Below are 16662 nucleotides of genomic sequence, written 5' to 3' on the forward strand. Positions count from 1 at the left end.
GTCAGTGTGGGGTCAGCGAGGGGTCAGTCTAGGTCAGTGTGGGGTCAGTGCAGGGGAGTCAGTGTGGAGTCAGTGAGGGTTCAGTGAGGGGGGGTCAGTGTGGGGTCAGCGAGGGGTCAGTCTAGGTCAGTGTGGGGTCAGTGAGGGGGTGGTCAGTGAGGGGTCAGTGTGGGGTCAGTGCAGGGGATCAATGTGACGGTCAGCGAGGGGTCAGTGTGGGGTCAGTGTGGGGGTCAGAGGGCGGTTCCAAGCCCACACTCCCTTTGCTGAATCATCTCAGGTGACTCATTGACCCCAGTGAGTGGCTCCAGTGTTGACCATCTCCCTCAAGGCCTCGACAAGTCCACTGGTCAGAGACGATGAAGGCCTGACCCCGGCAGCCCAGGACTGACAAACGGACCCAACACCGACCCATGTTCACACACGTTACAGCTGTAGAATTAGGCCATTCGGCCCATCGAGTCCACTTCGCCGTTCAATCACGGCTGATCTCTGCCTCCAAAACCCATTTTCCTGCCTTCTCCCCAAAACGCCTGACACCTGTTCTAATCATGAACTTGTCTATCTCTGCCTTAAATATATCCACTGACTTGTGGCCTCCACAGCCGTCTGTGGCAATGACTTCCACAGATTCACCACCCTCTGACTAAAGAAATTCCTCCTCACCTCCTATCTAAAAAAGCGCCCTTTAATTCTGAGACTGTGACCTCTAGTCCTAGACTCTCCCACCAGTGGAAACATCCTCTCCACATCCACTCTATCCAGGCCGCTCACTATTCTGTATGGTTCAATAAGGTCCCCCCTCATCCTTCTAAACTCCACCGAGTACAGGCCAAATCCGAGGGTCTCCAATGAGGTAAAATGGGAGGTCAGGACCGCTCTCTGGTTGTGGTAGGATGGTTCATTGGCCCTATAACAGCTGGGAAGAAACTGTCCCTGAATCTGGAGGTGTGCGTTTTCACACTTCTGTACCTCTTGCCCGATGGGAGAGGGGAGAAGAGGGAGTGGCCGGGGTGAGACTGGTCCTTGATGATGCTGCTGGCCTTGCCGAGGCAGCGTGAGGTGTAGATGGAGTCAATGGAAGGGAGGAGAATTCGAGAGGAGGAGAACTTCTTCACCTCAGCCAGAAGAAGGGTCTCGACCCGAAAGGTCACCCATTCCTTCTCTCCTGAGATGCTGCCTGACCCGCTGAGTTACTCCAGCATTTTGTATCTACCTTCAATGGAAGGGAGGTTGGTTTGTGTGATGGTCTGGGTAACCATGCTTTGGGTGGTGATCGACCCAAGCAGATTATGAGGTGCTGTTCCTCCAGTTTGTGCTGGGCCTCACCCTGGCAATGGAGGAGGCCCAGGACAGAAAGGTTAGCATGGGAATGGGAGTGAAAGTGGTCAGCGACCGGGAGATCCAGCACTCAGGAGGGAACGGTCTCTGTGGAAAGCAGAAAAAGGGTGGGGATGGGAAGGTGTGGCGAGGGGTGGGATCCTGTTGGAGGTGGCATGGAACGCTGGGAATGGCGGGATATGGATCATGGATAGGTGGAGGAGAGCAGTTTCATCGGCATGTCCACACGTGATCCTCAGCACCACTCGCCCACACTGACCAACATGCCCCGTCCACACACGCACACTGACCAACATGCCCCGTCCACACACACTGACCAACATGCCCCGTCCACACACACTGACCAACATGCTCCGTCCACACACACTGACCAACATGCCCCATTAACACACACGCTGACCAACATGCCCCATACACACACACACTGACCAACATGCCCCATTAACACACACGCTGACCAACATGCCCCATACACACACACTGACCAACATGCCTCATTAACACACACACTGACCAACATGCCCCATTAACACACACAGACCAACATGCCCCGTCCACACACGCACACTGACCAACATGCCCCGTCCACACACACACACTGACCAACATGCCCCGTCCACACACACTGACCGACATGCCCCGTCCACACACACTGACCGACATGCCCCGTCCACACACACTGACCAACATGCCCCGTCCACACACGCTGACCAACATGCCCCGTCCACACACACTGACCGACATGCCCCGTCCACACACACTGACCAACATGCCCCGTCCACACACACTGACCAACATGCCCCATTAACACACACGCTGACCAACATGCCCCGTCCACACACGCTGACCAACATGCCCCATCCACACACACTGACCAACATGCCCCATTAACACACACGCTGACCAACATGCCCGTCCACACACACTGACCAACATGCCCCGTCCACACACGCACACTGACCAACATGCCCCATACACACACACACTGACCAACATGCCCCATTAACACACACACTGACCAACATGCCCCGTCCACACACACTGACCAACATGCCCCGTCAATAGACAATAGACAATAGGTGCAGGAGTAGGCCATTCAGCCCTTCGAGCCAGCACCGCCATTCAATGCGATCATGGCTGATCACTCTCAATCAGTACCCCGTTCCTGCCTTCTCCCCATACCCCCTCACTCCGCTATCCTTAAGAGCTCTATCCAGCTCTCTCTTGAAAGCATCCAACGAACTGGCCTCCGCTGCCTTCTGAGGCAGAGAATTCCACACCTTCACCACTCTCTGACTGAAAAAGTTCTTCCTCATCTCCGTTCTAAATGGCCTACCCCTTATTCTCAAACTGTGGCCCCTTGTTCTGGACTCCCCCAACATTGGGAACATGTTATCTGCCTCTAATGTGTCCAATCCCCTAATTAAAATCGTTCCAGCCTTTCAACATACGACAGTCCCGCCATTCCGGGAATTAACCTAGTGAACCTACGCTGCACGCCCTCCATAGCAAGAATATCCTTCCTCAAATTTGGAGACCAAAACTGCACACAGTACTCCAGGTGCGGTCTCACCAGGGCACGGTACAACTGTAGAAGGACCTCTTTGCTCCTATACTCAACTCCTCTTGTTACGAAGGCCAACATTCCATTGGCTTTCTTCACTGCCTGGTGAACCTGCATGCTTCCTTTCATTGACTGATGCACTAGGACACCCAGATCTCGTTGAACTCCCCCTCCTCCTAACTTGACACCATTCAGATAATAATCTGCCTTTCTATTCTTACTTCCAAAGTGAATAACCTCACACTTATCTACATTAAACTGCATCAGCCATGTATCCGCCAACTCATACAACCTGTCCAAGTCACCCTGCAGCCTTATTGCATCTTCCTCACAATTCACACCCCAACTTAGTATCATCTGCAAATTTGCTAATGGTACTTTTAATCCCTTCGTCTAAGTCATTAATGTATATCGTAAATAGCTGGGGTCCCAGCACCGAACCTTGCGGTACCCCACTGGTCACTGCCTGCCATTCCGAAAGGGACCCATTTATCCCCACTCTTTGCTTTCTGTCTGTCAACCAATTTTCTATCCATGTCAGTACCCTACCCCCAATACCATGTGCCCTAATTTTGCCCACTAATCTCCTATGTGGGACCTTGTCGAAGGCTTTCTGAAAGTCGAGGTACACCACATCCACTGACTCTCCCTTGTCAATTTTCCTAGTTACATCCTCAAAACATTCCAGTAGATTTGTCAAGCATGATTTCCCCTTCGTAAATCCATGCTGACTCGGAATGATCCCGTTACTGCTATCCAAATGCTCAGCAATTTCGTCTTTTATAATTGACTCCAGCATCTTCCCCACCACTGATGTCAGACTAACTGGTCTATAATTACCCGTTTTCTCTCTCCCTCCTTTCTTAAAAAGTGGGATAACATTTGCTATCCTCCAATCCACAGGAACTGATCCTGAATCTATAGAACATTGAAAAATGATCTCCAATGCTTCCACTATTTCTAGAGCCACCTCCTTAAGTACTCTGGGATGCAGACCATCAGGCCCTGGGGATTTATCAGCCTTCAGTCCCATCAGTCTACCCAAAACCATTTCCTGCCTAATGTGGATTTCCTTCAGTTCCTCCATCACCCTAGGTTCTTCAGCCCCTAGAACATTTGGGAGATTGTGTGTATCCTCCTCAGTGAAGACAGATCCAAAGTAACGGTTTAACTCGTCTGCCATTTCTTTGTTCCCCATAATAAATTCCCCTGCTTCTGTCTTCAAGGGACCCACATTTGCTTTGACTATTTTTTTCCTCTTCACGTACCTAAAAAAACTTTTGCTATCCTCCTTTATATTATTGGCTAGTTTACCCTCGTACCTCATCTTTTCTCCCCGTATTGCCTTTTTAGTTAACTTTTGTTGCTCTTTAAAAGAGTCCCAATCCTCTGTCTTCCCACTCTTCTTTGCTATGTTATACTTCCTCTCCTTAATTTTTATGCTGTCCCTGACTTCCCTTGTCAGCCACAGGTGTCTCTTACTCCCCTTAGAGTCTTTCCACCTCTTTGGAATAAATTGATCCTGCAACCTCTGCATTATTCCCAGGAATACCTGCCATTGCTGTTCTACCGTCTTCCCTGCTAGGGCCTCCTTCCAATCAATTTTGGCCAGCTCCTGCCTCATGCCTCTGTAATCCCCTTTGCTATACCGTAATACCGACACTTCCGATTTTCCCTTCTGCCTTTCCATTTGCAGAGTAAAACTTATCATGTTGTGATCACTGCCTCCTAATGGCTCTTTTACCTCTAGTCCACACACACTGACCAACATGCCCCATTAACACACACGCTGACCAACATGCCCCATCCACACACACTGACCGACATGCCCCATACACACACACACTGACCAACATGCCCCATTAACACACACGCTGACCAACATGCCCGTCCACACACACTGACCAACATGCCCCGTCCACACACACACACTGACCAACATGCCCCATTAACACACACACTGACCAACATGCCCGTCCACACACACACTGACCAACATGCCCCGTCCACACACACTGACCAACATGCCCCGTCCACACACACTGACCAACATGCCCCGTCCACACACACTGACCAACATGCCCCGTCCACACACACTGACCAACATGCCCCGTCCACACACACACACTGACCAACGTGCCCCATTAACACACACGCTGACCAACATTGCCCGTCCCCCTCTCCCTCCCCTCTCTCTCCCTCCCCCTCCCTCAACCCCTCTCTCCCCCTCCCCCTCTCTCTCCCCCTCTCTCTCCCCTCCCTCTCCCTCTCCCTCTCCCTCCATCCCCTCATCCCTCTCCCTATCTGCCTCCACCCCTCATCCCTCCCTCTCTCTCTCCCTCCACCCCTCCCCCTCTCTCCCCCTCCCCCTCCCCATCTCTCAACCCCTCTCTCCCCTCCCCCTCTCTCTCCCCTCCCTCTCCCCCTCCCTCTCCCTCCACCCCCTCATCCCTCTCCCTATCTGCCTCCACCCCTCATCCCTCCCTCTCTCTCTCCCTCCACCCCTCATCCCTCTCTCTCCCCTCCCCCTCTCCCTACCCCCATCTCCCTCCCCTCCTCATCCGCTCCCCTCCTCATCCACTCCCCTTCTCCCCATCTCCCTCCCCCTCCCCTCCTCATCCTCTCTCTCTCCCCCTCCACCCCCTCCACCCCCTCCCCCTTGCTCTCCCCTTCCCCACTCCCCCTCCCCCCCAGAGGTGCTACAGATGTGAGTCGTTCCCACCCACACTGGGGAAGCCATGAATCACTCCAATTATCAGCACATCAGTTTGTTGGTGTTAATGAAGTTAAATGTAAATTGGAATCCGGTTGGAAGCTTTAATGGAGACGCAGAGAATTACAGACACTGGGACCCAGAGATCGATGGTCCAAGGGTCACCATGAGGTAGATAGTAGTTCAGCACTGCTCTCTGGTTGTGGTGGGATGCTTCATTTGCCTGATAGCAGCTGGGAAGAGCCGTCATCAGGCAGCTGAAAGATCGAGCCACAACCAGAGAACAGTCCGGAACTGCAGGGAACTGCTGCTTCTTCTTTTTGCGTTTGAGGCAGCAGAAGTTATGAAGCTGCTTCTGCTTCTGCTTCTGCTGTCTCTGTGTGTTGTCGCTCGCCTGACTGAGGTGAGTTGACAGGGCTCACCACGGGGAGGTCGACAACGTCAGCCCTTGCAGGGAACTGCAGAAGCTGCAAACTGGAGCAAAGCACCAAGTCCTGGAGGAACCCAGAGAGTGACTGACCCAGCCGAACACTGAATCCTCCAGGTTCAACTATAAACCCCCCCACCCCCACCCCCTCTCCCCTGCTCCCACCCCCCTTACCCCCACCACCCTTTCCCCTGTTCCCACCTTTTCCCCTGTTCCCACCCCCACCCCCCTTCCCCCCAACCCCTCTCCCCTGCCCCCCAACCCCTCCCCCTCTCCCCTGCCCCCACCCCCTCTCCCCTGCTCCCACCCGGTGCACACACAATCCTCCCGCCATCTCCCACCCCCCAGTCATCCTGCCCACACCCCCGACCCTCTGTATGTTCATGTCATAAAAGCAGAATTAGGCCATTCGGCCCATCAATTCTACGCCACCCTTCAATCTGGAGTATTGTGTACAGTTTTGGTCTCCTAATTTGAGGAAGGACATCCTTGTAATTGAGGCAGTGCAGCGTAGGTTCACAAGATTGATCCCTGGGATGGCGGGACTGTCATAAGAGAAAAAATTGAAAAGACTAGGCTTGTATTCACTGGAGGGAATCTTATAGAAACATATATAATTATATAAAAGGGCTGGACAAGCTAGATGCAAGAAAAATGTTCCCAATGTTGGGGGAGTCCAGAACCAGGGGCCACAGTCTAAGAATAAAGGGGAGGCCATTTAAAACTGAGGTGAGGAGAAACTTTTTCACCCAGAGAGTTGTGAATTTGTGGAATTTTCTGCCACAGAGGGCAGTGGAGGCCAATTCACTGGATGAATTTAAGAGAGAGTTAGATAGAGCTCTAGGGGTTAGCTAAATCAAGGGATATGGGGAGAAGGCAGGCACGGGTTATTGATTGTGGATGATCAGCCATGATCACAATGAATGGCGGTGCTGGCTCGAAGGGCCGAATGGCCTCCTCCTGCACCTATTTTCTATGTTTGTTTCTATGTTTCTATATGTCTGTGTTTCTATGTTTCTATATGTCTATGTTTCTATGTGTCTGTGTTTCCATGTTTCTATGTGTCTGTGTTTCCATGTTTCTATGTGTCTGTGTTTCTATGTGTCTGTGTTTCCATGTTTCTATGTGTCTGTGTTTCTATGTGTCTGTGTTTCCATGTTTCTATGTGTCTGTGTTTCCATGTTTCTATGTGTCTGTGTTTCTATGTGTCTGTGTTTCTGTGTTTCTATGTGTCTGTGTGTCTGTGTGTCTGTGTGTCCATGTTTCTATGTGTCTGTGTTTCTATGTGTCTGTGTTTCTATGTGTCTGTGTGTCTGTGTGTCTATGTGTCTGTGTTTCTATGTTTCTGTGTTTCTATGTTTCTATGTGTCTGTGTTTCTATGTGTCTGTGTGTCCATGTTTCTATGTGTCTGTGTTTCTATGTGTCTGTGTGTCCATGTTTCTATGTGTCCATGTGTCTATGTGTCTGTGTTTCTATGTGTCTGTGTTTCTGTGTTTCTATGTGTCTGTGTTTCTATGTGTCTGTGTTTCTATGTGTCTGTGTTTCTGTGTTTCTATGTGTCTGTGTTTCTGTGTTTCTATGTGTCTGTGTTTCTATGTGTCTGTGTTTCTATGTGTCTGTGTTTCTGTGTTTCTATGTGTCTGTGTGTCTGTGTGTCTGTGTGTCCATGTTTCTATGTGTCCATGTTTCTATGTGTCTGTGTTTCTATGTGTCTGTGTTTCTGTGTTTCTATGTGTCTGTGTTTCTATGTGTCTGTGTGTCTATGTGTCTGTGTTTCTATGTGTCTGTGTGTCCATGTTTCTATGTGTCCATGTTTCTATGTGTCTGTGTTTCTATGTGTCTGTGTTTCTATGTGTCTGTGTGTCTGTGTTTCTATGTGTCTGTGTTTCTGTGTTTCTATGTGTCTGTGTTTCTATGTGTCTGTGTGTCTGTGTTTCTATGTGTCTGTGTGTCTGTGTTTCTATGTGTCTGTGTGTCTGTGTTTCTGTGTTTCTATGTGTCTGTGTTTCTATGTGTCTGTGTGTCCATGTTTCTATGTGTCTGTGTGTCTGTGTGTCTGTGTTTCTATGTGTCTGTGTGTCTGTGTTTCTGTGTGTCTGTGTGTCCATGTTTCTATGTGTCCATGTTTCTATGTGTCTGTGTTTCTATGTGTCTGTGTGTCCATGTTTCTATGTGTCCATGTTTCTATGTGTCTGTGTTTCTGTGTTTCTATGTGTCTGTGTTTCTATGTTTCTATGTGTCCATGTTTCTATGTGTCTGTGTTTCTATGTGTCTGTGTTTCTGTGTTTCTATGTGTCTGTGTTTCTATGTGTCTGTGTTTCTGTGTTTCTATGTGTCTGTGTTTCTATGTTTCTGTGTGTCTGTGTTTCTATGTTTCTATGTTTCTGTGTTTCTATGTTTCTGTGTGTCTGTGTTTCTATGTTTCTGTGTTTCTATGTGTCTGTGTTTCTATGTTTCTATGTTTCTGTGTGTCTGTGTTTCTGTGTTTCCGTGTGTCCGTGATTCTATGTTTCTATGTTTCTATGTGCTGGGCTGTCCCATGCTCTATGTTGTATGAAGTGTTAGAATCTCTCCAGCATCGTCTCGCTGATTGAGACAGTTTGCAGAGTTACATCAAGTGGCAAGGTCTTGTGCTTTTGGGTTAAAGGTTTCATGCCTCAGATTTCTCCCACCCTGAGACTGAGGAGGTGCGGCACTGTGAGGATGCGGGACATTAGATGGAGCCTCTGCCTTCCCCCTTGGCCCAAGTGTGCAAGGTGTAAGGGTGAGGCCAGTCAATGGACAAGATCAACCTCAGGGACAACACAGAGGGCGGTGGGTAAATGGAACCAGCTGCCAGATGAGGTAGTCAAGGCAGGTACAATAACACGAAAGGCACATTGGCCTTCATGTATCAGAGTATTGAGTACAGAAGTTGGGAGGTCATGTTGCAGTTGTGTAAGACGTTGGTGAGACCGCATTTAGAGTTTTGTGTAGGAAGGAAGTGCAGATGGAGGTTTGCACCAAAGATACACACGCACACACACACGCACGCACACACACACGCGCACACACACGCGCACACACACACACCCTACACGCACGCACGCACCCCACACACGCGCACACACACACACCCCAAACCCCACACACCCCACACACACACACACGCACGCACACACACACACACATCCCAAACCCCACACACCCCACACGCACACACACGCACGCACGCACGCACGCACCCCACACACACACACACGCGCACACACACACCCCAAACCCCACACACACACACACCCCAAACCCCACACACCCCACACACCCCACACACACACACACACACCACGCACACACACACACACACACACACACACCACACACACCCCACACGCACACACACACACCCCACACGTACACACACACACCCCAAACCCCACACACCCCACACACACACCCCCACACACACACACACACGCACGCACACACACACACACACACACACCCCACACGCACACACACACACCCCAAACCCCACACGCACACACACACACCCCAAACCCCACACACCCCACACACACACACACGCACGCACGCACACACGTTGATATCTTCAAGTTCCTTGGAATAAATGTCACCAGCAACGTGTCCTGGACCATCCATATCAAAGTGATGGCAAAGAAAGCGCCGCTACTTCCTTCCCCACCAACGTCTACAGGTGCACCATGGAAAATATTTATCGGGATGCATCACAGCCTGGTATGGGAACAGCTCCATCCACGACAAGAAATTGCAGCGAATTGTGGACGCAGCCCAGACCATCACACAAACCAACCTCCCTCCCACCCACTCCATCTACACCTTAAGTCATTTTGTGGCCCCTTTTGGCCCTTCAAATGTTCCACTTGTACGTAACATATTGAGTGGTGTTTATTTCAGCTAGACCATGGATGTTCTTAGTATTATCAAATGCCACAGTTTAAGAATAAGGGGTAGGCCATTTAGTTCGGAGATGAGGAAGAACCTTTTCACCCAGAGAGTTGTGAATCTGTGGAAATCTCTGCCTCAGAAGGCAGTGGAGGCCAATACAATAGACAATAGGTGCAGTAGTAGGCCATTCGGCCCTTCGAGCCAGCACCACCATTCAATGTGATCATGGCTGATCATTCTCAAGTAGTATCCCGTTCCTGCCTTCTCCCCATACCCCTTGACTCCGCTATCCTTAAGAGCTCTATCTAGCTCTCTCTTGAATGCATTCAGAGAATTGGCCTCCACTGCCTTCTGAGGCAGAGAATTCCACAGATTCACAACTCTCTGACTGAAAAAGTTTTTCCTCATCTCAGTTCTAAATGGCCTACCCCTTATTCTTAAACTGTGGCCCCTTGTTCTGGACTCCCCCAACATTGGGAACATGTTTCCTGCCTCTAACGTGTCCAACCCCTTAATAATTTAAAAGAGAGTTAGATAGAGCTCTAGGGGCTAGTGGAATCAAGTGATATGGGGAGAAGGCAGGAACAGGGTACTGATTGTGGATGATCAGCCATGATCACATTGAATGGCGGTGCTGGCTCGAAGGGCCGAATGACCTCCTCCTGCACCTATTGTCTATTGTCAATTACATAGAAAATAGGTGCAGAAGGAGGCCATTCGGCCCTTCGAGCCAGCACCGCTATTCAATATGATCATGGCTGATCGTCCCGAATCAGTAACCCGTGCCTGCCTTCTCCCCATATCCCTTGATTCCACTAGCCCCTAGAGCTCTATCTAACTCTCTCTTAAATCCATCCAGTGAATCATCTATTATTAGAATCCCAGTATTTGTGCTCCACTGCCACTCTCTGTGATGGTCTGAAGCAGAGCCATTATTCATGTTCATAAGTCACAGGAACAGAATTAGGCCATTCAGCCCATCAAGTCTACTCCAAAATTCAATCATTTCTGATCTATCTCTCCCTCCTAACCCCATTCTGTATAGTGCGGGTGTCAGGGGTTATGGAGAGAAGGCAGGAGAATGGGGTTAGGAGGGAGAAACATAGAAAATAGGTGCAGGAGTAGGCCATTCGGCCCTTTGAGCCTGCACCGCCATTCAATATGATCATGGCTGATCATCCAGCTCAGTAGCCTGTACCTGCCTTCTCTCCATACCCCCTGATCCCTTTAGCCACAAGGGCCACATCTAACTCCCTCTTAAATATAGCCAATGAACTGGCCTCAACTACCTTCTGTGGCAGAGAATTCCACAGATTCACCACTCTGTGTGAAAAAAAACATTCTCATCTCGGTCCTAAAAGACTTCCCCCTTGTCCTTAAACTGTGACCCCTTGTTCTGGACTTCCCCAACATCGGGAACAATCTTCCTGCATCTAGCCTGTCCAACCCCTGAAGAATTTTGTAAGTTTCTATAAGATCCCCCCTCAATCTTCTAAATTCCAGCGAGTACAAGCCGAGTCTATCCAGTCTTTCTTCATATGAAAGTCCTGCCATCCCAGGAATCAATCTGGTGAACCTTCTCTGTACTCCCTCTAAGGCAAGAATGTCTTTCCTCAGATTAGGAGACCAAAACTGCACGCAATACTCCAGGTGCGGTCTCACCAAGGCCCTGTACAACTGCAGCAGAACCTCCCTGCTCCTATACTTAATTCCCCTCGCTATGAATGCCAACATACCATTCGCTTTCTTCACTGCCTGCTGCACCTGCATGCCTACTATTAGATAGATCAGCCATGATTGCATGGTGGAGTAGACTCGATGGGCCGAATGGCCTGATTCTGTTCCTATCCAAGGTCACGGAAGTCTCCAGAAATAACAGGACAGAAAGTTAAAAAGGGAGAAGAGTGTAAGGTTGGGTAAAGCCGGGATGGTTGTGAGGGGAGGGGTGGTGAACACCAAATGGAAGGTACTATATTTGAATACACACAGAATAAGGTACAAAGTGGTCGAGCTTGTGGCACAGTTGGAAATTGGCAGGTGTGATGTAGGCATTATGGTGACGTGGGTTGCAGCTGGGACCTGAATATTTAGGGTTGTATGTCCTATCAGAAGGACAGAAAAGTGGCAGAGGGGGTGGGGTAGCACTGTTGGTAAGGAATGAAATTCACTCCTCAGCGAGGGGTGACATAGGATCAGAAGATGTAGAGTCATTGTGGGTAGAGCTGAGAAATGTTCAGGGTAAAAAGACTATTGGGAGTTATCTACCGGCCCCACAAAGTAGCCTGGATGTAGGGTGTAAGATGCAGCAGGAGTTAAAACTGGCATGTAACAAAGGTAATGTCACTGTGGTGATGGGGGATTTCAATATGCAGGTAGACTGGGAAAATCAGCTTGGTTCTGGACCCCAAGAAAGGGAGTTTGTAGAGTTTCTCCGAGATGGATTCTTAGAGCAGCTTATACTGGAGCCTACCAGGGAAAAGGCAATTCTGGATTTAGTGTTGTGTAATGAACTGGATTTGATGGGAACTCAAGGTAAAAGAGCCATTAGGAGGTAGTGACCACAATATGATGTTTTAATCTGCAATTTGAGAGGGAGAAGTGAAATTGGATGTGTCGGTTTTGCAGTTGAACAAAGGGGACTATGAAGGCATGAGAGAGGAGCTGGCCAAGGGTGGGGAGGGGGCCTGTGGGGCTGAGGGGAGGGGGCCAGTGGGGCTGAGGGAGGGGAGGGGAGTGGAAGGGACTGATGAGGCAGAGGGTGGTGAGGGGAGGGGAGGGGTGTGAGGGGAGGGGGGAGAGGGCTGGTGGGAGTGAGTGAGGGGAGGGGAGGGGGGGTGAGGGGGGTGAGAGAGGGGAGGGGAGGGGAGGGGGGGTGAGGGAGGGGAGGGGATGGGAGGGTGTGAGGGGAGGGGGCTGCTGCTGCCTTTATCTCCTGCAGTAGAGCTGCCTCTCTGTCGGTGCTGCCTCTTTCATGTCTCCTCTCACGGACAGGCAAACCGTGGCTAAATGTGTTCCCGCTGAGCCCAGCCCTCACTGGCCCACCAGCTTTATCTTTCTTGCGTCCCAGTTCCTAATCTTGTGATAATAGAGCTGATCACGGTGGGTCACCAGGAGCAGAGATGGTGAGCTCAGTCTAACCTGCTGCTGCCCCTAAGCAACTCCCCACAACTACCCGAAGCCCGACCCCAGCTTGCCGCCTGCTTGTTAATTACGCGGAAATATTGTTCATATCTCCTGCAACCTTCTGGGACGCCGGTGAAACGGAGAAATTAATTCCTCACTCGTCGGCCAAAGCCTGAGATAGTTCAGGTGCAGAGAGCAGAGAGAGACCAACCAATCAATCACAGTCATACTCGATTAGCCAAGTGTGTTTTGCAACATATGAGGAACTTCATTTGCTGCACAGTCACAACAATAAAAAGCAACAGGACACACACGATACATGTCACCATGAACATCCACCACACTCCACCACATTCCTCACTGTGGTGGAAGGTGAAAATAAACCTGGTCCCAACTTTTACAGATCCGGCACCCAATATCCCAAATGTCTATTGTTTCTAAACAACTAAACAGGCAACTGTTCAGACAGTTTGTTACTAAACAGACAGTTTAGTGTTGTTGCTCAGTGCACCATTAATACAATGATGGTCATATTTGACTGCTGATATACAGTGAATTGTTGCATCTCCGTGTGGGTGATGAATTGATTAGCTGCTGCCTGCAGACGGCTGCTTTGCACCTAGGCTGAGCAGCAGCTGAGCTACAACCTGCATTGTCTGCTGCAGGTTACATTTCCCGGGGAAACGGTTGCGATGTTGCCTTTCTTTCCGCCTGCCTTTCATGTGAAGAGAGAGCAGTGCATTATCACAAGATACAGGCCCACTTTCATCCCATAAAAACACGATTTCAACAGTGAGAGTAAGATCACTGAAACAAAGATGGCGCGGCTTAAATTTGTGCGGCGAATGTTGTTGTGAAATGCGGTGGTAAGATGGCGAGGGTTGTCGGTCCGGGGAGGGGGAGTGGGGGGGGGGGAAGAATGGTGCAGTTTGCACGATATAATGAGAAGACGCATAGAAGCCGAGGATTTCATTGTCGATAATACATAAACACAGATGAATTCTGTCTTTGGTTAGTTCATGGTTTTCAATCTGCACAGCAGGGATGTTCTTAAGAACTTGCCCTCAGCGTAATTTCTCTAAGCAGGAGCCAGAGACCTAGTGAGATGTGATTATATTCAGATCAGCTGTTCCCTCCATCGGACAAGTGTTATAATGTGAGTTGGTGATCGAGTGGTCCACGTTCACATAGTGGGGATTTATAAATACGCACTCATCACTGTAGCATTTTACTGACGCCGTTACTGTCGGGCAGCTTTGTTGTTGCAGATATATTTAGTGAGTTACAAGGTCTCTACTGTCTTGGTCTCTGCACCTCTCGCCATGTTGCCAGCTAACCAGGAGATCAGAAATTATCGATTTCATGCAACTCCGTGACTGGATATGCAAGTGAGTTTTAAATGTGGCAAGATCGACCGCAAATAACACAGTCGGTACAATTCTGTAATGGCAAGATGCCTCCTGACTATGGTTGCCTTTCAGGTGATGCCTTCTGAGTTTATTTCGAGCAGGGTTAGCATCGAGAATATCCGCACAGATTCTGCCGCAGTCCCGGCAGCCTTTGTGCTTCTAATCTTTCTCATGTTGGAACTCGTTCAGTCTTTTCAAGGATTAAAGGCGCAAATAGTGAACGATCGCAATAACTGGAAGTAGTCCAGGCGATCAGCAACAACTCAGGAGAGAAAATAGATAATCAGAGAGGATGGAATATGAAACTTCTCCATCTCTCTTTTGACGATTGTCACACATCACCCCCCTTTATTATTTGTCTTTGTTGAGTTTCTCAGCGCACTGTTGCCCAGTTATATTGCGGTGAATGCAAGATCGGCAGCACAGCGGTGAGCTTGCAGGTATCTCTGGGTACCAGGGCGCGGGGCTGCTCTGAGTTGTGTGAATAAAGACGTCGCCATTGCCCGCAGTTATCTCCTTGCGCGTAAATGATGGGCTTTCACACACCTCTGCTGCTACCCACACAGTTCCTTCACAACAACTCATTCCCCATCACTCCAACACTTAAAACACAAACGATAAAACGCAAAGTGTGATTTAACTCAACAATCACCTGATAGGAATTAATTTTCAAATATTCCCCGGCAATATTCCCCAGTAAATGGGGATTTTTATCAACCATATCCCTGTGAAGGTCACAATGCCAGCGCACCCTTCAATATTTATGCACAGAATCCTCTGGAAACTGAAAAATATGTCGCGTTTAACAACATTAACGAAATAATGTCTATTTGTCCCAAACGTGAATGGAAGTTTTTTAACAAAGAATATCATCATCATATCTGAAAAATATAATTGTGTTTTTAGGAAATTGTACTTGTTTTTTGACAGAATACCTGGCTTTTTAAAATGACTGAAATAATGCGTAAACTTCACGTTTGTCTTTGTTAACGGACTGGTCGAGTTGCTCAATAAACGGTGGACATTGTGGCTTCAAGGCAACGATTTGGATCATTTATCTGTTTGTGATGTTGGTTCAATCAGCAATTAATCTGCTTACCTCGAAACATCTTGGTCGTATAAGTGTGGACAATGCTTTTATTGGTAAATATGAACAGTGATAGATTACTTAGAAATCGCAAAGGAAGTAATATTTAGAAAAGGAACTGCAGATGTTGGTTTAAACTGAAGATAGATACAAAATGCTGGAGTGACTATTTAGAGATATGTAAAGGATATTTTAATCTGTGGCGTTTAGTATCAACACCACAATATAACAATGTTTTGTCAAAATAGCTGCATCGATCAATGATCAGGGCTGGGGCAAACCTCCGTCAGCTTAAATACTATCCAGGAGCTGAAAATTAATGCTGTTTGATTGGGTTAAATGTACAGATGTTTCCCAATTATTATGTTCTAATTGTGAATAAAATGAACAATTAATATTTTCACACATTTAGTGGTTTTCTGCAATGTATCTTTAATTTTCACAGATATTTGTGAGAAATCTTTTGTCTGGTGATTTGTGAAATGGTGCGTGCCTTCTATTTTAATGTGTGATTTTCACCAAAGGTTATCTTTGCACACATCCCCCCCCACCCCCCTGGTTTCACGGCCATCTTTTCTTTTCAAAGTGAGAGCTTTTTGACTTTTCAACTAATTGTGACAAACCTGTGATCACATTAAACCTTTTCACCGTCGAGCCAAAGTGCTTGCAGTTTGCATAAACCAAAACTGTGCTCGAGATGTGGATCGGAATTATTTTTAGTTGTTTAAGAAAACCTTTGGCTGTTGGAAAATTGGGATCTTTAACTAAAGGACATACGTGGGTTCTGAAATATCCTCAGCATTGCAGTAAAGGGGAGGTGTGAAACGATCCAAGAACATTCTTCATATATAAATACATTTTGGATCTACGATTATGAAATAAATTAGCACATGTTGATAACACAAATATAAGATGCACACCAGCGTTAATTCATTGCAACTTCCTTGTCGTGTTGCTTTTTGCAACTGACCAAAGGGATATGTTTGCAAATCCATTATCAACAGCAAAGAACAGTGTTATATCCCTGAGCACGCACTTGACAAAGATGTATTCTACACAGCACGGTATATTTGGAGAGTTTAATGTGC

At 48.4% G+C, this 16662-nt stretch overlaps 1 protein-coding gene across 2 annotated transcripts in view; it reads left to right on the plus strand.

Moving 5' to 3' along the window:
• The first annotated feature begins 14359 nt into the window (after positions 1 to 14359).
• The window catches only part of LOC144601533 (catenin beta-1), a 58677-nt gene continuing 56374 nt past the window's right edge, over positions 14360 to 16662 (plus strand). Inside the window, exon 1 of one of the 2 annotated variants that reach the window (XM_078413758.1) lies at positions 14360 to 14466. The gene's annotated coding sequence lies outside the window, so the exon portion shown is untranslated. The remainder of the gene's footprint in view (positions 14467 to 16662) is intronic. The other variant, XM_078413750.1, reaches the window with a different exon arrangement.

Source organism: Rhinoraja longicauda, chromosome 2 (genome assembly GCF_053455715.1).
Source record: "Rhinoraja longicauda isolate Sanriku21f chromosome 2, sRhiLon1.1, whole genome shotgun sequence".
NCBI classification, from domain to species: domain Eukaryota; kingdom Metazoa; phylum Chordata; class Chondrichthyes; order Rajiformes; family Arhynchobatidae; genus Rhinoraja; species Rhinoraja longicauda.